A 24,747-nucleotide genomic window follows, 5' to 3' on the forward strand; every position below is an offset into this window, starting at 1 on the left:
GATGTATATATTAAAAATCATCCTATATAGACATATAAAGTGATTCAGATGATATGGGAAGTACGTAAGCCGATTCACCACAATAAAACGAGGAGAATGGTTTATATAAACATATGCCCAATATAACCGGGGTTTCGAATGGCAGCTTATTTTTTGTTGTAGCATGTAATTTTTTACGTTGTTTGAGTATCATGTAAACATTGTGTTATAGATAGAGCCATTAACATACAAGCTACATTCACTGAATCAGAGTCTGTATGGGAAACGATTTTCGAATCGCCGTTTGCTTGAGAGGAAAATGTTACAAATAATAAACGAGCGTTTTCGAAATATCCGTTCTTAGAGGAAGCTTACAACAAAAGGAAATGCGCGTGTCGGTAAAAGTGTTAGACAAGAACGAGGTTAAGAAGTACGAGGGGGGGAGGGAGAACAAGAGGAAAGTAAAAAGTGATATGCAACTTGGTAGAGGTTCAGAAGAAAAGTCTGAGGAAATTGTGAAAGGAAAATGTCTGACATAAAATGGGATGATTAAGAAAAGAGTGGGGCATGAAACATGTTATATAAAATATATCTTATATGTTCTATTTTGGTTCATATATATGTCGGAGATAAAAGAACATCGGTGCATTCCCTTTGGAGCTTCAGGAAAATCCCTTAACACCGTAATCTAGATTCTATCATAGGCATAATTAAACAATTGTCGTCTTTTATTCCGATTGTATTTGTTCGAGATTTGTAATAATGAGCTTGGGCTCGAGGCGACAGCCAGTCGCCGAACGTAGCTGCGATCACGGGATGAACGCTTTGTCTAACAAAGGTATGGAGTAATTCTATAGCTCTCCTTAAAAGAAATATTTGTGGCGGCACGCGACAGTAAACATTCCAACGGTTTCTGTCCCCTGGCTCGCCACACGCAGACCCTATTCTTCGAGTAAGATGATTGCCAGATGTCGATGCGTCTCCGCAGTACATGTTCAGCTAGCCTGAGGAGCCGCTATAAATCTTAGGATTTAGTTAACTAAAGTCCTTCAAACAAACAGTCTTTGTCCCAGCTACGGGAAGATAGGAGAGACCTATTTTTCAACGAACGGCGTCTCCAACTAGCAACATTCCCTCGAGGGCGGCTAGCATCTTTTTCTAACCACCAATATGGAAATTGACCAATTAGCAGCAACGTCAATTTCCCTTACTTTCTGAACGAAGGCTATCCTCGACGAATCCGATGATCTCGTGTCCTTAGACACACCCCATCATAGTTTTTCTCTGTGGCATCATCGGGACGGAAATTCATTCTTTCTTGCGATCTCATCGACGAAAAGAGTAACCCCATACGACCAGTGAATATTACGCGTTTTATTAACAAGGAGTCCGACTTAGATTTTGTGAGCCCGTACATCTACTATCCCGTTGACCGCGGATTCGTTATTGCACTTAGGATCATTGTCATTAGTTTCTCGAGTATCTAATTACCACGGTTACTTGTCCGATTCTATAATAATCGCAGTTGCACTAGTCAATGTCTTCCCTATTGCACAACGACAATGTGTAATCCAAATGAAGATTCGTTTCACGCCCCTAACCCTAATTCTAATGTAAACCCGACATTTATAATGTAAAAAATGTATATGTAATACAAAAAGAATGCAGAATATAGGTACTAATGTTTAATCTGATTTTCTGTAATTTTGACAGTTTTGTAATCTTTTATTTTTATATTTTTATATTTTCTATATCTTTGTGCTCTTGTATTTTTCATACAATTCTATATTCAAGTAACAGTATAAAAAGGATACGAAAAGTATGGAATGGCAATGCATGTAACGGTACGTGAATGTTACGCGTGCGCAAGATAACCAGGAGAGGTTGTATAGGAATCAAGAGGTCGTTGGACAAAGAGAACGTTTTTTAGCATTACCTTATGTTTAAGACATTCATATATTCTGCAGATATTAGTTCCTATCAGTATACCCACGTCGTTATTAACAAGATGTTTATGTATTTCCATTATCTTTGTTTTAAAATTCACTGTTATTTTGGGAATTTGTTAAAAAATCTCTTAATCCTTTTAGGAGATGTATCACTCTAAACTGAGATCTAAACTCAGATCACAGGTTTTTTTTATTTTATAGATTAGATTCACAATTTGTCCAGTTTGGACATTTGGTAGAATTTTTTAGCTATTAGATTATTATGTGGGTAGCTACCCCCAGTGGGATACCATCTTCGTGTTTGTTTGGTTGTGTCCTTTGTGAGGTCTGCTGGGTATTTCCCTTTCAGCCTTCTATCCATGTTTGAGGTGTTGATCGTTTCCGCAGCTAGCCAGTTTGGCTGTGTTCCTATTCTTTCTTTGTATTTTTCTGCGTGTCTGCTAATTTTCTCTTTGACCATTGGTATTCCCAGGTCCTTCCGTATGCCTTCGCTTCTAACGTACCATGGGGCGTTTACTATTGTTCTAAGAATTTTAGCTTGTACTGTCTCTATTTTGTTTATATGGCTCATTGCCGCTGCCCCCCATAGTGGTATTCCGTACGTCCAGATAGGTTTTATGATCGTTTTGTATATTTTTAATTTATTTTCTATGCTTAATTTGGATTTTCGACTTGTTAGCCAATGCATTTGTCTCCTAGTTGTCTGTATTTTGTCTATTATTGATTTAGTATGCTGTTTCTATGTGAGTTGTGTTTCTAGGTGGTCTAGTCCTAGGTATTTGACTTGCCTTGTTTGCGGTATGTGCGTGCCGTTCGGTAGGATGTTTGATGGTGTCTGTCTTCGCAGTGTGAGTGTAATATGGTTGCATTTATCGGGGTTTGCTTTTATTTGTTTATCTTGCAGCCACTTTTCTATTTTTGTGATATGTTCTTGTAGTAATTTGACTGCTGTTTCTGGGTTAGTGTGCCTGACTAGTACAGCTGTGTCGTCCGTGAGTGTCAGTATTTTGCTATTGGTAGTTGTTGGTATGTTTTGTGTATAGTATTGATCCTAAGACGCTTCCTCGCGGAACCCCTGCCTTGATGTCTTTAACTTCAGAGTATGTGTCCTTGATTTTTATTACGAAGGTTCTGCTGCTTAAGTAAGATTTTATTAATTGGTATATTTGCTCCGGAAATTGTTTCCTGATTGTTTGTAGTAGGCTTTCGTGGTTTATTTTGTCAAATGCTTTATCTATGTCCATAGAGAGGGCTGTACAGTATTGTTTGTTTTCTAATGCTAGTATTATTTCTTTAATGAGCCTGTGCATTTGCTCTATAGTGGAGTGTATGTTTCTGAATCGAAATTGGTGATCTGGTATTAATTTTTCCTTCTATATTATTGGTTTTATGCGGTTGCATATTATTTCCTCTAGTATTTTGGAAAACACAGGAAGTAGTGATATTGGTCTGTAAGATGCAGTTTGGTGTGGTTCTTTGCCTGGTTTAGGTAACATTATGTCCTGTGCTAGTTTCCACAGTTTAGGAAAGTATTGGATTCTTAGTATTGCATTGAATATTATTGTCATTAGTGTTATCGCTTTTGGCGAAAGGTTTTTCAAGATTTTACCATTGATTAGGTCGATTCGTGGTGCTTTATTGTTTTTTGTTTTCTCGATTATGTTTCTAATTCCTTGTGCTGTTGTTTTAGGTATGGTATAGTGGTTGTCAGTTGAGGTACTAGTGGTAAACGCATCCTCGTCCGTATGACATTTGGGGTTGCTGTTGTTGATATTATGTGGTATAAATGTGTTTCAAAGGTGGTTGGAAAATTCTTCAGCTTGCTCTTCGTTGCTTCTTGCCCATGTGTTGTCTGCCGTCCTGATTGCTGGGACTAGTTTTATTGGTTTCTTTTTTTTCGTGGCTTTCCATAGGGAGTAGTTGGAGTTCTCGTGAGCAGAGAGTGACTCTATGAATTTTGTGAATTCATTATTGTTGTGCACTTTTATTTTGTTTTTTATTTCCTTTGCAAGTTTGTTTAGGTGTTTTTTGTTTTCTCGTGTTCTATGTTTTTGCCATTTTGCTTTCGCTTTTCTTTTTTCTCTAATTTTTTCAAGTATGTCTGATGGAATTATTTTTGTTTGTCTGTTGGTTGGTTCAGGTATAGTGGTTGTCCATGATGCTTCTAGGATAGTTTCTGTCAATGGTGTTACTGCCTGTTCGACGTGTTCGGGTGTTTCCAATGGGATGCTGCAACTGGTTTTGCTCTCGATTATTTCTTTAAAAATTTGCCATTTGGTTGTTCTGTTGCATAGTGTCCCTGGATTGCTATAAAGTATTAATTTGTTTCTGTAAGCAATTGGGCTGTATGCAATGAGGCTGGGTGTTATTTTTAGTTTATTTGCGTTTAGTCCCTTTGTAACTGCAAAATCGAGTAGGCCAGGTATTTTGCTCAGGTCTGTCGGCCAGTATGTCTTCCTGTGGATAATATATTGAGATTGTTGTTAATGTATTTTTCCAGGGTTCTACCTCGAGGTGTGGTAATTCTTGATCCCCATAGCGTGTGGTTTGCATTGTAGTCTCCCGTTGCGATATACTTGTCACCTAAGTGTTGAAAGTACTCTTCCCACGTTTGTGATGTCATTTTGTGTCGCGGTGGTACATATACTGCTGACAACTGTAAATGGTTGCTGCTAGTTTGTACAGTAACGGTGGTTGCTTGTATATATTCCTTACTAGCTTGGCTGTGTTAGTGGTGTTTAATGTCGTTTCTTATTATTACTGCGGTCCCTCCGTGTGATTTTCCTGAGGGATGCTTGGTATCATATATTATGTAGTACGGTATTTTTATGTAACTTTTTATAGTGAAGTGTGTTTCCGATACGAGTAGTATGTCGATATTATTATTATACAGGAATGTTTTAGTTTCTAGGGCCCTTTGTTGTAGTACGTTAGAGTTCCAAGCTGCTATTTTAAGCATGTCCATTTTTATTTTTTACTTAGCAAGTTTGTGAGTAGTTGTAACATGACTGTTTGTTGTACTTGTTGCCTTAGTATTGTGTTTTTCTCACTTACCATTTTTCTTAATATCTCTGTACCTTTAATGGATTGTCTGAGCATTTCTTTGATTTCTGTATCGTCTTCGGTGTTGTTGCTTTGATTCTGTTTGTTTGTGGGCGTTGTTTGTCTAATGTTTTGGGTTACTTGCGCGTAGCTGCGGTTTCCTTGGGGATCGGTGTTTCCGTTTATAGCTTTTGGTTCATTTTGTGCTTTCAATGTTGCTTAATTATCCGTTATAGTTTGTTGTGGTTGGTAGTTGTTGATTGATCTATTGCCAAGTGGTGGAAACTGTTTACGTTGTGATTGTTTTCTGATTTCGCATCCTTTATAGCTGGCTGGGTGGTTTCCATTACAGTTGTAACATTTTACTTCATTTATTTTCCCTACGTATGGACACTGTGTTGTTAAATGCTTCGTATCGTATCTTGTCATATTGTTTATTGCTCTTGTTTGATGACCAATTTTTGCTAATTCGTCACTTAATTCTTTTTGTGTAGTTTTTGAATGTAGTCCTCTTATAACTATTTCGCAGTTCCTTTCCGTTTTCAGCTGGTATGTGTGGTACACAGCGTTTTTTCTTTTAATTCTTTTATCACTTTCCTATAATTTTCTGGGGTGTTTATTTGAATTTTTACTTGTTCTAATTTTGTTTGTTTTATTGTGTAGTTTTCCTTCCCAACTATATCGTTTAGTCGATCAATAAGCGGGCCTATTATCTGGGCGTCGACAAATATTGGTGGTGGTTTTGTAGTTTGCGTTGATTTAGTTGTGTTTTTGGTTGTTGGGTCGTCTATTTCTTCCGTAAGTGAGCTGAAGGAGTTTCTTAATGGTAATTCTTGCAGCCATCGCTGCTTTTCTGTATCTGAATTTCCTGTTATTTTTCGTTTCTTGTTATAACTTGCCACCTTCCAGCTTTCATCCTGTTGGGTTAATTCGTTATTGATAATATTCTCTTCATTGTTTGGTATTGTTTCCATATCAACTTCGTTTGTAGCTGAGCATTCCTGTTCTTCGTTTATTGGTTGGCTTGGTTTTGATATGTTTGTTGTTTTATTTATGTAGTATTGTTCGTCTTTGTTAATTATTTTTATCGGTGGGATGTGCTTTTTCATTTTAGTTTTGCTTGTAGTCTTCTTAGTAGAAGACACGAGTTTCCACCATTTAGCTATGGACGTTGCCGTTCGTAACTTTCTCTTCCCCACTTGCCGCACTTTTTCTGAAGCACTGTTTTACACGTCCGTTTGGCTCGGTTGCTCTGGCAGAACTCGATTTACAACATTGAGAACATTTATATCGAAAATTCTTTCTCGCATGAAGCTTCTGTATTAATACAAAAGGCACGAATTAAGATATATGATTGTTAACAAGTATTAGAGCACTTGCTGATCTTATAGATTTTATAGAAAATGTGATACATGATTGACCAAGATTATTAAGAAAATGAAGTTTACATCCGTATGAGATTAACGATCCGAAATACACACTTTGTGAAAATTCGTGACAGTTTGAGGAAAAGTAATGAATTAACGATTATGTGACAGCAATTAAAATCCATCGATCTAAGGTCTTTATTAAATTAAATAGTTCAAAATCGTTTACATATTAGGTGATCCCATAAGTTTTTGTGTATATATTTATACACTTTTGTGTATATATTTCATGTGTCGATTTCTAAACATACGGCCATACGGGACCAATGCACTTGAGCTTAGCTGATCGAGAACAGGCTAGAGTAGATCTTCGTGGGCATAAGATCGTAATATAGTGAACACAGTGACTTCTAACAGTAAAAAATCACGAGTGAAATGCGTATCCATTTTCGACATCTCATGTTATATGAATTTCGGAAAGAAAGTTCGGTAACAATTGCCAGGAAAAACATATGTGCTGTTTACGGAGAAAATACGCTTTCATCTCGCACCTGTAGGAAGTGGTTCCAACGTTTTAGAGCTGGGAATTTCTGTTTAGAAGAGGAGGTACGTTCCGGGCGTCCTCCTCAGACAGACGGAGATAAAATTCGGGATCTTGTTGAAAAATCACCAAGTTTGACAGTTCAAGAGATGTCAAATGTCCTGAAAATACCTAAGACAACGATTCATAGGTGTTTAAAAGAAATGGGGATGGTGTCAAAGTTGAACGTTTGGGTGCCCCATGAACTTACGGAACGGAACCGTCTTGAACGAACGACAGCGTGCATGTCATTAATTGCACGTAATAAACGTGAACCATTCCTTAAACGCCCCTGGTAACTGGTGATGAAAAGTGGATACTTTTCGAAAACCCTGAACGGAAACGTAGTCGATCCCAACGAAATCAGCCACCTGAACGCTGTGCAAAACCAGGGTTACATCCACGTAAAGTTCTTTTGTGTGTATGGTGGGATTATAAAGGAATACTCTATTTTGAACTTTTATCTAGTGGTGATACCATTAATTCAGACAAATATTGCGCTCAGTTAGAAAAATTAAGGGAAGCACTAGCTGAAAAACGGCCAGGTTTAGTGAATAGGAACAACGTTATCTTCCATCACGACAATGCTAAACCGCATGTCGCGAAAAGCGTTACAAAAAAATTGTCTGAATTTAATTGAAAAATTTTACCACATCCCCCATATTCCCCAGACATTGCCTCATCTGATTACCACCTGTTCAGAGCATTACAACACTTTTTAGTAGCTAAAAAATTTGAAAATATTGACACTCTCAAAAATAGCATAGAAAATTATTTTAAAGAAAAACAAGAGAACTTTTATCGAGACGGAACCTACCAGAAAAATGGGAAGAAGTTGTACAACGAGAGAGGGATTACATTTTTTCATGAAACTGAAAGGTATGTAAACGATCTTAACATATATAACCTCTCGAAAAACGGCACGAACTTATGGGATGACCTAATAATTAAACAACTATAAATATATCAAAAGATTATAATAAAAGAATGTAATAGAATATCTAATGTCCGTACTTGTAAATACAACGAAAAACGTAACGTGTAGATTGCAGATGTTTATGAATGTAAAATTTGCGAAAAGCATATGAAAGTTATACACATAAAATATACAAATATTGATATATGCACGAAAACTATGCGTATATGCACAAAGATATGTACAATTTATGAGTAATATGTCTAATATTGATTTATTAACGTTATGTGAATTGATACAAAAGGATATTTAACAATTTCGTTTTAAATAAAAATCTATTTATGACGACGCGCCAAAATTCGCATTACGATAAATTACGATAAATTATAAATTGCTTTTCCGTATCTGCAGCACTCGAATTGTACAAGTAATGTGTGCGTTTGAGGGCCCGACCTTTTGGTCGACCGCGCCATACCTGCAGTAAAAACGCATACTGGCTTCGCATTTAGATGTTCGCGTTCGACTTGGGAATGGCGCGCATAGATGGTCGGCGCGCGACTTGCCCTCTCCTTGCGGATCATTGGACAAGTTAAACCTACCCTTTCGGGCGGCAGCTCGCTTAGCTGGCGCCACGCGATACCTGCCACCATATAGCTCGGTCCCAGCAGGTTGGCTCTCCAGCCGATTATTCCTGCTCGGCAACCATTTTGTAGGCTTACCGCTTGCACCGACGGTCACAGGTTTCCTCTCCAGCTCGCACGCTTCGTGCTTTTTTCTGCGCCCCGGTTCTTCGTTACTGTTGTTTTCTTGGTTCTATCTTGTTTATTGTTCTATCTTCGATCCAGTGTTCTGTTTGTTGTATCCGTTTATTTCTTCGTTGCGATTCTTTGTTTGGTTGTTGTTGTTGTCTCTATAAACTTGAAATATAAATGCAATTTCCTTTTAAATACAGTAACGAGGTTTATTCAATTTCGATAACATTGTATTAGTAAGATATCGAAGCTAGCAACTTTTCGTTGAAGTTTATTTTATATTTCTTAAATTATTCGGGTAAAGATAACTCCACACTGACGGCCTATTGTCCACAGACAGATGTCGTAGTAATCGGCGGACAATGTCTGTCAGTGAAACTTAAGGCGCGTACGGGCAGACTACAGGCGTCTGTAGACATTGCCTGCCGACAACACATGCCAAAACATGTATATAAACTGCCTGCAAGCAACGTCGCTTGTCCACTAGAAGTTTGCCGGGTATCACTGCGTATCGATGAGTCGAAGATGCCTTGGAGATGCAACACACGGATCGTTTAAATCTACCTGTAATCCAATCAAGCTAGCCTAAAAAAAAAGACAAATTCAACATTAAATTGTATCGGACATTTTGCTACAACGCTCAACTGATAGAAATTATGCTCAGGAACAAATATATGTCTTTGCTAACTTTCTAAATATATGTAGACGACGTTTTAAATTGCTAGTAGTTGAAACAAACAATATGATATATTTTTGAGTGATCTATAAGGATTTACAGGCCCACTGGGAAATCTTATTAGTGTTCTCTTGCACTATGTATTAAAGCGCATCAACACCGATAGAAGCACTGTACACGCGATATCGTCGCGTCGTGTTTCCTGAAAATCGCCGATAAGTCGCTCGAAACTTTACTGGAAACATTTCTCCATGTTCTACTGACAATCACATAGCATGTGTCATTGCTGGAATTTGATAAATTTGGTTGAGAACACGAAAGAATTTTCCGTTTACAGTAAAGCAAGGGACTATCGAGTTGGAACAATTCGTGTTTGAAAATAGCGTTCTATGCTAAAATAGCGGTGGAAATTATACTACATGTAAAAGTGAGTCATAAAAACAAATACAATTTTCTTATTTTCTATCTTTTTTACTTTTATCGCAAGTTTGATTTCTATAACTGTTTTCAATTTAAGGAGGAACTTATTTTCTTAAGGGCTTTTCATACAAATTTGAAAAATAACTGTTGTTTTTGATCCCTTATCTCTATCTTTATCCTTCTATTTTTGTGAGACTGTATCGGTTATTTATTCTTAATTTTTACAATCCGAAGTCTAATTTATGTGCCGTATTAATTTTCTGTGAATAATTTAGAGATATGTGAAATTTTGCTATATATATATACTGTTTGGTACCTATTAGAAGTGCGTTCGATCTAATGTGGAAAATTCTTAATTTTAATAAAATAGTTTCAAATTGCTAAGGCTGGGGCAAACTAAGAAGTTTCTGGAATATACAGGGTAGTAAGTCGCTTCGCAGATATGTGTACATCGGGACAATATGTTACATATGTAATCCCTTACACAGTTTCATATTATCTTGTAAAATAATCATTCTTCTTTTAATATCAGTTGGTTTTTGTATTTTTATTTCATTTATCTCATAGATTATAATTCCTTTAGGAAATTTTTGCAAAAATTTTCGCGCGTATTCCAAGTTGGCCCGTTGACTAGTTGGCAAAAAGAATTCCGCCGGCAGACGTATGCCGATGCCGTAAATCATTTCGGCCGCCGTTGCGTTTAGGTCCTCCTTTATCGCGGTTCTTATACCTAATAAGACGATCGGGAGAATTCCGACCCAGTTGCTCGTGTCGTGGCATTTGATCGCCGCCTTTAATTGTCTGTGTAGGCGTTCTACCATCCCGTTAGACGCTGGATGGTAGGCCGTTGTACGCAAATGTTTGACGCCGAGCAACCGGCATAATTCCTCGAATAAACGCGATTCGAATTGACGTCCTTGATCAGTCGTAATTTTCAAGGGTACGCCGAAACGAGATATCCAGGTAGAAAGGAGGGCCGAAGCCACGGTTGACGCTTCCATATCGGCGATAGGTATGGCTTCAGGCCAACGCGAAAAACGATCGATACACGTAAGGCAATAACGGTATCCTTGCGAATATTGCATTGTGATGATATCTACGTGTATATGCTCGAACCGGCCCGCTAGCGTTCCGAACGTTCCGACGGGCGAGGATACGTGTCTGGTGACTTTGTTGCGCTGACACGGTATGCATTGTCGTGTCCACGTTCGGCAATCTTTATTTACCGACGGCCAGACGAAGCGCGTCGCTACCAATTTTCGCGTAGCTCGCATCCCCGGGTGGGAAAGTCCATGTAGCGCTTGGAATACGGTGCGGCGTAACGGTTCCGGTACGTACGGTCGCACGGTCTCGGTTTTAATATCGCAGTATAACTCGACGTTGTGATCGGGAAATCGTACTTTTCTCAGCTGCAACGCGCTCGAGCCAGCGTTGATAATTTTGCGTAGCTCGCTATCCTTTTCTTGCGCTGCAGCTAGCGTATGGTGATCTATTGGTTTTCCGATCGCTTCGATGCGAGATAGAGTATCGGCTACGTTATTTTCTACCCCTTTTATGTGACGGATATCCGTCGTAAACTGTCCGACGTAGTCCAGATGTCGAAACTGTCTCGGCGAACACTTATCGAGGTTCTACAAACATTGTGGCCTTTTTCCTACTTAGTTCGGTAATTTTCAATTTTAAGGTGTTGAACAATTTCGTTTCGTTGTAATTTAAGATTTGTTAACGAGCACTTTTCACAAACTGACCGCTGTTACTTGTCTTTGGATCGTTGTTTTGTGAATACGGTGAATGTAGGAATAAGAAAGAAGGGAAGCAATTGAGATACAACGAGATACCTTACAGATTTTATATCTAGACAAATAAAGTCAAAAGAAATATAATTTAACCAGTGTCTGGATCCATTTGGACTAGTCAGCAAATAACGGAAGTTGTTTAACTTAGTGTCGTAAGAAGCCAAGGTATCTCTAAACGACGGATTTAGTATCAACATTCATTGTAACTTCAAAGAATTGTGTCGGACTTAGGCATGGTCTTCTGTGCAGTTGACCGAACGTTGCGCATTTCCAGAGTTTAGCTATCGTCCAATATCATTTTGATCGTGAGATTCTCAAAAATCCAATTAAATCGTTTTATAACAATGAAATAAAAAATATGAAAATTTCGTTTTTCTTATTTTGGCAATTTATGAGTAATTGCGTTATCGCTGGAGCAGACAAAGAAAACACCGGAAACTACATGCAGTGATCAGTTCCGCGAAGTAGTGGGGATAACTCGTATCCGCTTAAAATTTGAAGAGACAAATTTTCGACTCTCTGAGCGACGTTTATTTCGTCAGGACTATCAATTGTCGTTTGAACGTTGTGTTTCGATCGTTCGCGGAGAGACGCGATCGCGAGATAGCACGTCAACGAGAGTTGTAAGTTCCCGTTACGATTAAATAATCGACGCCACGAACTGATCGATTCCCTTATTTCGATTAGGATAATAAGGGTAGTTCAATGAATTCCACAGAATTAACACAAATAAATTAACGTTTATTTTAACAAATTATCAACTAGGAAGACATAAAGAGAACAACAAAAAGAAATGTAACTGCGTTTTGCTTGATAAGTAATGCGCGATATAAGAGATGTGTTGACGGTTCGGCTTCTCGAAAAGTTCTGCACGCCTTTCGATTTTTTTTCGTTTTTTCTGGAAGGCGACCCCCACTACGTTCGGATCACGCCACATTCTTTTACGCGAGGTAAAATAACGGCCACGAGTCGACGTTTCTGGAAGTCGCCCTGCTTAATGAACCACGCGCTTGCCACTACAATGTTTGTTTGCCGGGCAGACGCGACGATCCGTCTGCAACATTATAGTGGCGCGATCGACAGTTAAGAATATGATCTATGGTAAACCGTATGGCGTAACAATAGGTTTCCCCTATCTTCCCGTAGTTGGGACAAAGACTGTTTGTCTGTTTGAAGGACTTTAGTTTCCTAAGAATTCTGCCGAATATCAATGGTCCGCCTGGCTTGGCGCGCAGGCTCTATTACAATGTTTGGGAACCCATCGTGACATATGGTGCGCCTGTGTGGGCTGATGCAATGAACTATGAGAAGAACAGGAAGATTATAAAAAGGACCCAACGTACTGCCCTGTGCATTACATTTACAGCCTACCTCACTGTATCTCATGCGGTGCTTTGTGTATTGACCGGCAACTTACCGATCAACATTAAAGCTAGGATGTTGAAAGAATCATACGAGAGAATGAAGATTTATAAGAGCTTAGCTGTTGAAGGTGAAGTGATCGATAGATACATCATGTTAAAAGAAGAACTGGATGACATAAGGAAGAAAGCCCTAATGGAGTGACAAGCGGAATAGGGCAATTACAAAGAGGACAACTTTACTAGGAAGTTGATAGGTAATGCGTCTATATTCGCCAAGGAAAGGAGAGACATCGATTACTTTACGATGCAAATGTTAACGGGGCATGGTATCTTCAACAGCTGCAGAAAGAGGATCGGTAAGGGGGTCGACACTAAGTGTAGGGATTGTGGTGACCCGAACGACGATGCAGAACACGTCCTGTTCGTGTGTCCTAAATGGACCTAATGAACATAACGATCGAACTCGAGAATTTCCTGGGTCTCAGGATAAGTGTGGTCAACTTGGTGGACACCGTGGTTACCAAGGACGAATACTGGACAAAGCTCAAAGCGTTCTGCAAATCGATAATAAATTACAAAAGAGAAATGGAAATGGCTATGGGGTCAGCGAACAGGAGGAGCGGTACCAGCATGCAACGTTAAATATTCGGAGACGCGGTTAATGACAATCCTGATGAATGCTGATCGGCTATGCCGGGGTTGTCCGTGTCTAATCAAATAAAGGATCGAGGGGTTTTTAGGGCGTATGGCGATGTCACCTGCCGAGTCCTACATAACCCAGAGACGCGGATCTCTCTGGGTACGCGTAATAGCATTTTTCCCTCTTCACGCAAAAAAACCGGTTTATCCAACAAATTTTTGTTTCATGACGACGGTGTCCTCGAGATAAGGACTCATGGTAACTACAACTGCCGTACATTCTCTACTATTCTCCTCGATAGGAACATGAAGAGATCCGTTCCTTTTTTCAACTACGATCGGATTTGCAAAGTCGGATTAAGACTTTAAGACTCAATTACTTTGTCTTGCCGCATTTCTATATCTACTTTAAACACCTCTGGGTGTCTATTACAATCTTTTTTCTCTACTTTACGAATAGAAGCATTTCCGTCCTTTATGTTTAATTCGACGGTATTCAGGAAGTATGTGCTAATTATGAACGAGTGTTGCATCAAAGTATCTGAAACTACATGTATCGTTACAACGTACGACTCATCATCTATCACAATATTCGTCGAAAATTCTTCGAGTGTACAATTTCTTCCGGACCCGATACCAATTTTCACATACTGATTCACTCTCATTAAAGTTAGTTCGCTACCGGTATCTATTAGCGCGCTCAATTCGAAATTTCCGATCTTGAAGTCTTTACCACGCTTCGTCTGCAACGATTGCCACGTGCTAGAAACAACTTTATGGGACTCGCTCAGGTTGTCGCATTTCGATACGATGTGTCCGTACTCTCTACACTTAAAGCACTTGGGTCCTCTCGACCTATTCGGGCACTCTGCACACTCATATTCTTCGTCGCCGCAATTGTAACATCTCGTCTTCTTCATATCTCCAGATTGACTGGGCATCCTGCTCCTTTCAATTTTGGCTAGCTTCACAATCAATTTTGCTCTGCGATAATTCTGTTCCTCGTACATGATTAATCTCTTCCTCAATTCTTTAATGGATGTAGTAGACTTATTGTTTTCTTCATCTACTATTCCTTCTACAATATGCTCCACTTTCGCCTCCTCTTCCATATCAACATGGCTGGCTATTTCAAGCATGCGGTACATATTCAAGCATGCGGTACATATTCAAGCATGCGGTACAATTTATATTCTAGAGAAAAATGGCGCGCCCGGGCGAATAGATGGCGTTAAACGCAATGATCTCAATTGAACTGAAAAGTCGTTATGTATTAAGGGACTTGTGTGTAGAGGATGGTTAATCGAGAGATTTATTAGACGAGATTGCCCGTTGTAGAAACCGTCAAGTATATTTTAAAATGATTAAATAAATAAGAACAGATAATGTTCGCAAAGACGCTCGTATTAACGGATTCGCTAAGACAGTGTATAACCGCTCGCTCATAACTCGTTAGTAACTGATCAATACTCGGTAGATAGTCGGTAGAGTCATAGGACGTGGCGGATCGAGAGCGACTCATGTTGTTGTGCCTCGGAACACGGACATCGCCTTGACGCACGAAACATATCGATAGGTAAACTCCGGACAAAACAAAGTCACCGTTATGGGCAATCGTCGATCTAAGATGAATTCAAATTTTCCGACTCCCCCCCCCCTCCCCCAGTATAAATAAACGGACGTGATCGCGAGTTTGTATATACCGAGTACCTACGAATTATCGATCAATATCTACGAGTTATTATCCGAGTCATCCGAGTTATAGTTATCGAGTTTTTCGCAAGCGACCATACCCTAGCTTCGCGAATACATTTGTACGAGCGTCTCTCGACGGTATTTATATTTATTCGTATTTATTTTATTTATTCTAAATATATTTGAGGCGTTGCAGCAGCAATTTCTCGTATTCTCTACATTATTGATCCTCACACGATCCACTACATGATCGATAACTCTTTACGATTGCGTCCGTTTAAACTGGTACAGTATAAACTGGTCGGAGGAGAATCGGAAAATTCAAATTCGTCTTCGTTCGACAGTTGCACGTAGCGGCAACATAGTTTTGTTCGGAGTTTATTTATTGCTACATTATGTATGTCCTAACGATATTGATACTCCGAGGCAAAAAAACAACATAATTTGAATTGTCCTCTAGCTCATGTACCGCTACATGTACTTTCAAGGAGCAAAACTGGCACAGTCCCGCTTGTGACGCGAAACGGAGATTATCGTTTCCCTTCCTTTAACGCATTTTGCCATTGAAAGACACGAATTTCTGTGACTTGTTTTATCTCTGTTATAAAAGTTGATATTTACAATTTTGTAGTTTTTATGCAAACGTAAAAGGTAAGTAAATATTAATAAATATTATAATAATATAATATAGTACTGTATAATAATATTAATAAACGCTTCACTTGTTTTATTTCCATTAAAGTATATTGTATTTTTCATTAGAGTACTTTCACTTTTATTTGGTGTAATAATAAACATATACGTTAATATTCATTGACATTAGTGTAATTGCAAGCTTCACTGTAAATTTAATAAAATTGATAAGAACGGTATTGTTAACAGTGCATATATTTGTAATTAAACTAGATTTTATTCTCAACGTTACTTCATTATTTTATTATTGTTTCATATAAATATTTTTTTTGAAAAATAATTTACATATACTTCCAAGTTAAGTGTTTGTATTAATTGTTACATATGTCATAATTTCAACCACAATATTAAATTATGGTATGTATTATTACAAACTATAGTTTAATGTATATATTAAATACTTATGTAGTATCGTTGAGCTGTGCTCAGCGCTGTAGAGGTCGCTGCTGGGTACGGCCGCTCTTTTCCTCATTTTTTGTACCGTGGAAGAAAAATCGGACTCCTACGTTCGTAACCTAAGGCGCTAACCACTTCGTCGTCCGACACTAGTTAGTGTCGAGTGGTGCTATTTAACTATCGAGTGCCACCACAGGCCCTTCTTTCCACGATACTACACTTATAAAGAATTTATTTGTAGATTTATCGGTTGTAGGAATATCGGCACTACATCAAAGAATCGGATTAAAGCACTAATTACCAAAGATATATTGAATATACGTTGCTTGGGTGTTAAAAAATCTGTTAACGACCATTTTGGAGATACTTTGCTCAAACACCACAACCTGGCCCTTCAACTACAACTACGCCAAAAGTTTTGAAGAGCCGAGCAAAAAGAGAGGGTTGAAGGAAAGCTGCAATTAATATTAAAAAACAACAGTCAATGTCACTTGTTGCAAAATTACGAAAGCCATTAATTCGTGACGATGACAGTAATGTAAATGTTTGTATCATATTATGATGAAATTTAATATCTTTAATCTTACCCCGAATCTCATGTTACTGATCAATACTAACCTTTATATATAGTACTTAATAATGCTTGATATCGGTTAATTAATATGTTGAAATCTAATCGCTCAATGTATGTACATTGTGCATATAAATTCTATTATAACGTAATTAAATATATCCTACATTTTTAGAGGAAACGTGAAAACCGATCTAAAAAAAAGGAAAAGTGCTAGAAGTAGCTCAGAAGAAGAAATAACACAAAGCCCTACAAAACATAGTAAATGAGAAAAGTGTTTTAAGCGAAACAATTTCAAGGAAAATCGCGGGTACTTCACAGACACATTCCCTATAAGAGAAGATGCAATACAGCCAGAAAAGTGTTCAATGACAACAAGAAATAGTAATAGAAAGAGAACTTTTTCACAGAGTGAAAACACGAAGATGCATCAGCTAAAAGAAGAAGATGAGTCATTCCCTGAAGTGAAAAAGTTTCAAGCAAATATTCAGAAACAAGAAATTAAAAAGCGGCAAAACAGATCTATGACATTGTGTTTCGATCGCGGAGAGACGCGATCGCGAGGAAGCACGCCAACGGGAGTCGTAAATTCCCGTCACGATTAGATAATCGACGCCACGAAATGATCGATCCCCTATTTCGATTAGGATAATAGAGGTGGTTAATTGAATATGACACTGATGTAACAAGGTGTGAATGACAGTTTATTCCAACAACTTTGTGAAGAAGATAGTTACGCTGGTGCGTATGTATAAGATAAGTGACTGACTGATCTTCGGGTGTAGACCCGGTCGAAGGATGTTGTATGTTTGAAGGTTGAAGAATCAGTGATGTTCGGTGACGATGCTGTAGCGGAGGAAAGCTAAGGATGCGTGTGTCTAGCGCACGGGACCATCGGATTTGTTGTTAATTGGTTAAACGAAGGTTGGTGGACTAGGAAGGGTCTTAGCTGCTCTCGATAGAAAGTTGTTATTAGGAAGCATCGTACGTGGGAAAACCCAACTTTCCCTTGTCAAGCCGTGGTAGACAATAATCTTTAGAAATGATTCAGAAAACAGATGTTTGTTGGGTCTGAAGGACCTTAGCAAGCAAATTAGTGGGATTTATGACGGGTGCTTAAGGTTATTGAGGGTACGCCGTAAGAATGAGCGGACATCTGGGGCCTGTCTGGCCCGCGGTGTATGGCCGGGTCCAGGTAGAGTGTTGCACGACGCAACATATTGAGTGAAGATGAAATACAACCATCTTCGGAGGAAGAGAGAATGCTCTATTCGATCCATTTGAACAGGCAGGTGTCACGTAATTTTTAGGGTTGGTTGGTGGAAATAAAATATAGTTGAGTCGTAACACAACAATTAACTTTGTTTTAATCAACCTTTATTGTGAATTCACCAATCACAATGTAACATGCACTGAATTAGCATAAATCACAATTCACTCCAACCACGTTATGTAAGACTTAGTTACAACAATATATTAAGTACGCGACTTATAAGGGTAGAGACCGATATAGATATGTTGACTATTCTAAGGATACAGAATAAGTGAAGTTTTACTGACGATACTGTGTCTGAGGAAAGCTAGGGGTGGGTGTGTCTAAGGACACGGGACTATCGGATTTGTTGATGACAATTTTGGTTAAGGAAGTGAGGGCAGTAGATACCGTCTCCGATTGGATAATAGGACGGTTGGTGGACCAGGAAGGGTTTTAGCCGCTCTCGCGAGAAAGTTGCCAACGGAACATGTCAGATGTGAAGGAAACCAACTTTCTAGGCTAACACGTGGTAGACAATAAACGTAAAGGGAAATCTAAGACAAGAAATACTCGCTTGGTCCGAAGGACCTTAACTATGAAAATGCCAAGACCCCTGGTGGGTACTTAAGACTACTGAGGGCACGCGCCAAGGATATGCAGACATCTGGGTGCCATCCTGTCCGTGGTGTGTGGCCTGGTCTCTGATGTGAATTGACGTTACACAGGTACGGACACTTCAAAACTTGTTCAACTAGGATAACTAGAACGAAAACACGAGAACAAAACACTAGAGCTATTGCATGAACAAAAGCTTTGAAAAATGCAAACATTGCAGAGGAAGCGATTGCATATAAATCCGCTGCGTTAAATGTGCAGGTACACACCCCACTGACCAGTGCACTAAATCACCGGAAACCCCAACGAAGTGCATCCACTGTCAAGGTGACCATTCTGCTAACTACAAAGGCCGCTCAGCCTACAAAACCTTATGTATAAATAAGTATCCCAAGCTTAGAGCCAAAGAGACAACCAATCAAATACCCAGTCTTCCGAAATTCACTACTACTTCAATCTCCTATACTACTCCCAAACAGTACAAGGAAATCAAAATAATCCAAATAACCACAGGGACCATTCTCAAAATAATGTCTCCAATTCATAGAACACAGACAACGTCTCTAGTGTCACAGTGGCCCCGCGAATGCAGCAATAGGATAATCATATCTCTCACATACCTTAGCCATCGAAACAGTAACTAAGCAGTAACAGGATCCCTATGTGACCGGCATCCAACGATAACCCCTCCACAGGAGCCAACCCCTTGATATAAAAAAACCTCCCAAGTCAGTACTCGACATTCTATTCTGTTCTGTTATAACATTCTGTATCGTTACTTTGTCAGTTTCTAATAAATTTTGTAATAACGATCATAATTGGAATACGAATCTCTCACCTTACGTGCGGAATGTGAAATAATCCCGAATCAACGTGACATTAGAGTTGAAAAGTTAATAGAAAAACAATCTGAACAAATAAATAATTTGCTATCACTATTAACACTCACCATGGATAAATTAATACGCCCCGACGCAAAATAAAATCAAGACGCATAGCTCTTTGGAATGCCAAGGGGCTAGCTCAATACAAATTCGAACTAGAACTCTTCCTAAAGCAACAGCAAGTCGACGTAATGCTCGTATCTGAAACCCACTTCACCGACAAAAACTATCTGAAAATAAATGGTTATAACTTCTACCATACCCAACATCCCAGCGGAAAGGCCCACGGTGGCACCGGAATCATTATCAAATCCAGCATTAAGCACTACGAACTTCCATCATTCCAGAAAGATTACCTCCAAGCAACAAACGTAGCAATAGAAGACTACCATGGTACAATCACCACTTCAGCAGTATACTGCCCTCCCAGACACTCCATCGCCAAAGAAGATTTTGATAACTTTCTTGGCACTCTGGGCAATAGATTCATAGCTGGAGGAGACTATAACGCCAAACTTACCCAATGGGGCAGAGGTCACAGTAAGAGGCAAAAATCTCTTAAACAGCATAATCACCAACAATCTCGACTACTTCACCACATATGAACCCACACACTGGCCCACTGACACTAACAAAATACCTGACTTACTTGACTTCTTCATAACTAAAAATATCTCGCCAAAATATGTCCAAATCAACTCCTCGGCTGATCTCTCTTCTGACCATTCGCCCGTGATAGCAACAGTCAGTTCAACAAGTATCGAGAATACACCTAATGGCTTTATTCATAATCAACTCACCAACTGGCAGCTCTTTAGAGAAGTCTTTAATGACTCAACTTCAGCCTTAATTTCACTAAAAACTAATGAAGATATCGAAGCAGTCACGAAATACTTAAACACGAGCATAATAAACGCTATCCGCTCCTCCACACCTACTAAGACTTCTATCAGCAAACGTGAATATCCCCATTACATATTTAAAAAAATAGCAGAAAAACGTAGACTAAGAAGAGTATGGTAGTCCCATAGAACACCGGATAACAAACGCAAACTAAACAACGCAACTAGAAAGCCAATCACAATCATCAAAAATTATAAAAACGACTGTTTTCATAAATATCTCGCCAATTTGTCCCCCACAGCTGACTCCAACTACTCACTATGGAGGGCTTCCAGGAAACTCACGCGCTCCCCGCAAATAATCCCATCAATCCGCTATCCGCAAGGTGGATGGGCGTGTAGCCCTATAGGTAAAGCCAACCTGTTTGCTAAATACTTGTCTAAAGTATTTAAACCCCATTCCTCCAAAGCTGCCGCAGACATTACTGAACACCTGCACTCTCCCTTCTAAATGTCTCCTCCTATTGAACCCTTCACTTCTGCAGAGATTATAGAATCAATCAGTCGCCTAAACCCCAAGAAAGCAGCGGGGCATGACCTAATAGGCAATAGAGCAATCAATGAACTTCTCATAAAAGGGATTGCACTCGTCACATCGATTTTTAACGCAATTCTTCGCCTTGAATACTTTCCTAAGGCCTGGAAAATTTCACTGATTACTCTCATCCCTAAACTCGGAAAACCAATATATGAAACTCTGCTTCTATCGCCCAATTAGTCTTTTACCTATCCTGTCAAAACTATTCGAGAAAATGCTAACGAATAGACTCCTTCCACTCTTGGGGGATTTGAAAATACTCCCAGATCATCAATTCGGTTTTCGGAAACAGCATTCAACAGTAGAGCAAATCCATCGCATAACACACATTATCAACCAATCCCTTGAAAAGAAAAAATATTGCTCAGCGATATTCCTAAACATTCAACAGGCATTCGACAAAGTATGACACGAAGTACTACTATACAAACTTAAAAAAGTCCTACCACACACCAACTACTCCATCTTAAAGTCCTACCTAACCAATAGACAACTCATGGTTAAATACTTAGACGTCACTTCCACAGCGTTCCCAATGGAATCTAGCATACTCCGAGGTAGTGTCCTCGGACGCCTGCTGTTCTCCATCTACACTGTTACCGATTTACCAACATCAACAGAGATAACAATAGCAACATTTGCTGACGACACAGCGCTACTAGCTTCCCACGCTGTTACGTCGCATGGAACAGCTGTACTCCAGCCGACGCTACCTGGCAGCCAGCGGCCCTCAATAAACTCAAGGACCCACCATAAACCGTCAACTTTGGCTTCATTGTTTCCACATGTTTGCCAGTCAAACTGTTTGTCTAGAAGTAAGTATTTTCAGTTTATTTTCGGGTTTCGGAAAAGTCCTTGAGTTTATTAGGCTCTTAGAAATCACGGAGAAAGCGTGTAGTCACCGAATGGGAATACCGAACACATGTTTATCGAAAAGGACTGGTTTTCCCCAGGAACGAAGTCACCCCCCGATCCACGTTGGTGGGAGACTACCTCATATCCTTTTTCATTAGCATGGCTCATAACCAATCGGCATCGCGGATGGTTACCCTCACTTCCTTGACGAAAAGTGTGAACAACGAATCCGCGTTCTTCGTTCAAAGGGCACACCCACGCCAAACTTTCCTCCGGAAAAACATAAGAGGGAATAGTCAGTCAAGCAATTCGAGCCTCTCAAGTGGGTCATTACATCAACTCAATACTGTAGAAGCAATTCAAAAAAATATGACAAGGAAGGGATGTGTGTTGAATAATAGATAATAAAACTTCATTTACCTTAAAAACTGTTCTTTTTAATAATATTAGCCCGAAACGTTTTAAATGTAAATGCATACAGAATTTGATTTTATGCTAAAAGTATCTGTACATGCTCAATCCGCCTTGCGATAGCATACGTATCTAACAGGGGATTCGTAATATATTTGACACATATTATCTTTACACGGGAAAATCCATGTCGAAGGAGCAAAAATATCCTGCAAAATTGAGACTGAAAACATATTTTACGGAATATCCCGGAAATTATTACGTTTAGAAAGACAGTTTAAACGTAGCAATTGTCTACAAGCAAGGAATTCAGCTAAACAGTTTTAATCTATAATTTAATTTTATCTGCAAATTTTCTTTAATACTAGAAATTCGCGTCTTTTTGTTAACTTTTATTGCAAAATGTTGTTCGATGCTGTGGAAAATTGAGAAACTTCAAAGAAATGTATAAAATATGGATAAATGGAAATTTTTATTTTTGATATTATAACAAAAATAACTGCATTTGTTATTATTGTACTATACTTGAAATAAATTCAGCCACTTCCAACATAAAAGTAAATTGTTTGTAATATGAAAAATACACAACATCAGACAGATATTAAGAAACACACTATGTAACTTCAATTTATATATCATGTTCATAACATATAACAATATTTCCAAAATATTATATCATAATAGAAATGTAATTATATTCTTTCCAGCCATCTTACTCAAGATCCAGTTTTCGGTTTTTGGTCGTGGACCTTTGCCCTATCGAAGCTAGTAGAATTTGGCGACACAGCCTTCATTGTGTTACGAAAGCAACCGTTGATTTTTCTACATTGGTACCATCACGTAACAGTCCTTCTCTATACCTGGTTCTCTTATGCAGAGGCCACAGGAAATGGCAAGTGGTTTGGCTTGGTAAACTCTTTCGTTCATGCCTGGATGTACTCCTATTATGCTCTGAAAGCAATGCGGTTCAATATACCAAAATGGGTCGCCATGTTTGTTACTACGCTACAGCTATCACAAATGGTTGTGGGTTGCATTTTAACTGCATCAGCTTACTACTATGTACACAGTGCCCAAGTTGAATGTCACGTTACGCCTTTGAACATCAAACTTGCTATGCTGATGTACCTCAGCTATTTCATTTTATTTGCCAGATTCTTCCAACAGGCTTATTTATCTAACAAACACATAAAAAAAATTGGAAAGAAGGATTAGCCCAATAGATCTGCAAGTTATAACAAGCTGAAGTTTATGTAGAGCAGGTGAAAAATTTTTTAAATCTTTTTTACGGATGCTTTTCAGTGACATATCTTAAGAAAAACTTTATCAAAATCTCATGTGATGGATATGGACGTCAAGAAATAATTTGATGAATATAGTTCTCTCAAGCCTTTGTGAAGGCAAAGTTGTAAAGATTGATTGTGAATGAATGAAAATGAAGAAATAGAATTAAAGTAAATCTCGCACACTAAATCAGAAATAAATTTTTAATATCTTAACAATATTATCGTTAACTATAGTACGAATGAATTAATAAATCTCGTCCTGGAAACACATATATCCCTAATCTGTTTACTTATGAAACGATTTCCAAAGAAATTTTTTGGTCTCTTTTATTTGTAATGTTTCCTTCTTCCGATAACGTGACAAAACCTTACTGGAACAAGAACGGAAGCGATATAATATTTGAAAATGTAATGTGTAAATATTCGGGTAATATTAACGTATCTAATATTGAATCATCTAATAGTAAAAAAAATATTAAACACAGATTCGCCGGCAAATCTGATATACTTTTATAATAATGAATTATAGGGTTGACATATTTATTGTCGTACGTATAAAACTATGAAACTATATATATTGAAAGAAGCCATAGAATACATAACAATTTGTATGAATAAAGTACGAGTGATATTAAAAAATGGATCATGCATTAGTTCAAAATCTTTATTGAGCCTTAGAATATTTTCTGCTATTTTTAAGTGTCAATATTGATTATTATCTTGTTTAGTATGTAGGGAACGCCTCTCAAACGTTTTTCTATTTTCATTCGAACTGTCTATGTACGTATATATATATGTATATTATACCGCCGTTTTCTGGTGGTATTACATATTCTAATGGTGTAAGAAAATACTTATACTCATTGTTTTGTAAAATACACACTACCGGTGAAGAATTGATAACCTTCCCATTGCGTCTATATAAAATCATCTACTAGTTTTATTATGAATTTAAGAGTTATTACTACAAAAATTAAAGAAATGATAAAATTTTTGCAAACAGTGCTTTCTTTTTAGTTTGTTACAATATTTTAAAAAGCAGCCTTATGAAACTTCAGAATCGAGGAAAAAATATTCGTCGGTGTGACGGTAAGCTTTAATTAAGGCTTTAATTAAGGACGGATTTCTTCCGGTACCCCCGCGCCATACGCGGCTACGTTTGTTAA

The 24,747-nt window shown here is 38.4% G+C and overlaps 1 long non-coding RNA gene and 1 pseudogene across 1 annotated transcript; both read left to right on the forward strand.

Annotated features, from left to right (window-relative positions):
* Positions 1 to 16,362: 16,362 nt before the first annotated feature.
* Positions 16,363 to 19,523, forward strand: LOC143304204 (uncharacterized). Its single transcript, XR_013060904.1, has 2 exons — positions 16,363 to 16,808; positions 17,011 to 19,523. It is a non-coding gene; the product is annotated as an uncharacterized LOC143304204 (long non-coding RNA).
* A 2,002-nt stretch (positions 19,524 to 21,525) lies between these two features.
* Positions 21,526 to 24,220, forward strand: LOC117165621 (very long chain fatty acid elongase 6 pseudogene; annotated as a pseudogene).
* Positions 24,221 to 24,747: the final 527 nt, after the last annotated feature.

The sequence above is a fragment of the Bombus vancouverensis genome, unplaced genomic scaffold, assembly GCF_051014615.1.
Source record: "Bombus vancouverensis nearcticus unplaced genomic scaffold, iyBomVanc1_principal scaffold0026, whole genome shotgun sequence".
In the NCBI taxonomy this organism is placed as follows: domain Eukaryota; kingdom Metazoa; phylum Arthropoda; class Insecta; order Hymenoptera; family Apidae; genus Bombus; species Bombus vancouverensis.